The 1,764-nt window shown below is 51.6% G+C and overlaps 1 pseudogene; it reads left to right on the top strand.

The window, feature by feature from the left end:
• The first annotated feature begins 740 nt into the window (after positions 1–740).
• On the top strand, positions 741–858 carry LOC124552817 (annotated as a pseudogene).
• Positions 859–1,764: the final 906 nt, after the last annotated feature.

A 1,764-nucleotide genomic window follows, 5' to 3' on the forward strand; every position in this document is an offset into this window, starting at 1 on the left:
CCCCTAAAACTCAGAAACGAGACCCGGTACAATCAAGGGAGTTACATGGTGCGGCAGCCCTCAATCCCCCACCCACGAGCCCACATCTCGTGGTCGTGCGGTAGCGTTCTCGCTTCCCACGCCCGGGTTCGATTCCCGGCGGGGTCAGGAATTTTCTCTGCCTCGTGATGGCTGGGTGTTGTGTGCTGTCCTTAGGTTAGTTAGGTTTAAGTAGTTATAAGTTCTAGGGGACTTATGACCACAGCAGTTGAGTCCCATAGTGCTCAGAGCCATTTGAACCATTTTTTGAACCCCACCCACGACGAAATTTCCCGTTTATACATGAAGAGCGTGCATTAGCAGATATAAGGACTGGGAAGATTCGCTCTCTTGAAAATTCTAGAACATTCCAGAACATTCTATAATGTTCTAGAACATTTCAGAAGATCCGAGAATATTCGAGAACATTCCACAATATTCCAGAATATTCCGGAAGGTTCCACAATAATTGGGGATGTTCCTAAATATTCGGGATTAGTCTGGAACATGCGGGAAGTTACCAGAATACTCGGGAACATCCCGGAACGTCCCAGATCATTGTGGAACATTCCGGAATGCTCTTGAGTATTGTGGAATGTTCGATCATTCGAAGATTTTTTGGTATGTTGTGGAATTCGCCACTGACGAGCTACTCATTGATAGGGGTGTACCAGTTTCTTTGGCGCTTCAATGTGTTTCCCTTTTTTCCATGGGAGAAAATGGGCAACAGCCTTGCCTCAGGGGATACACCGGTTCCCGTCAGATCACCGAAGTTAAGCGCTGTCGGGCGTGGCCGGCACTTGGATGGGTGACTATCCAGGCCGCCATGCGCTGTTGCCATTTCTCGGGGTGCACTCAGCCTCGCGTTGCCAATTGAGGACCTACTCGACCGAACAGTAGTGGCTCCGGTCACAGAACACCATCATAACGACCGGGAAAGCAGTGTGCTGACCCCAAGCCCCTCCTATCCGCATCCTCATCTGAGGATGACACGGCGGTCGGATGATCCCGATGGGTCACTCGTGGTCTGAAGACGGAGTGCTGTGCATGGTAGAAAATGAATTAGACAGGATGAAAGAATTCGAAGTGTAGAAAAAAGAATTGCTACTGCGTGCCCTTTCCGCAAAATTTCAGTCGCCAATTTTTTCCAGCCCCACATCACGCAAGGGCAGGGTTCCCACAGAACAGGCTTGCCGCAGCGCAAATTCGATCAGAGGCGAACGAATAAAAAAAAAGTTAAAAAAAAGGAGAAACACGGGAAAAAGTACCCCGATCAGGGCGTCGGGGTGGGTGGGAAGCGGTTAAGAGGGAGGAGCATGAGGGTGAGATTAGGGGGAGGGTACAACCCGTCCTGAACGAGCAGACAGGGTTGGTGGGGGTGGGGCAGGACTGCCCCGGGTCCCGTGATGTCGACCCCGCCCTCACAGCTGGGCGTAACACGGCACGCCTGCCGCCGGTGTAGAATAATAAGCGCCAGACCTCGCCCGCTCACCCTCACCTATAAATTAAATTCGTGCCGACAGGGCGGCCGAGTAATTGAAATCGAACCGCCGCTGGCGATACATCCCTTCCTGAATAACCAGCCCTGGGAAGGGCAGGTGGCGTACAGTTGCCTGCCCCAGATGACACTATCGTCGCAGTTTGCCCACTAATATTGCTTCCCGGCGCAATAATATCGGTGTGTTATCTGAAAGGCAACACTACGCTACTTCAGTGCGACAGCTGCAACATGTAGGACAGGAGATT

This window comes from Schistocerca americana, chromosome 10 (genome assembly GCF_021461395.2).
Source record: "Schistocerca americana isolate TAMUIC-IGC-003095 chromosome 10, iqSchAmer2.1, whole genome shotgun sequence".
Classification (NCBI taxonomy): domain Eukaryota; kingdom Metazoa; phylum Arthropoda; class Insecta; order Orthoptera; family Acrididae; genus Schistocerca; species Schistocerca americana.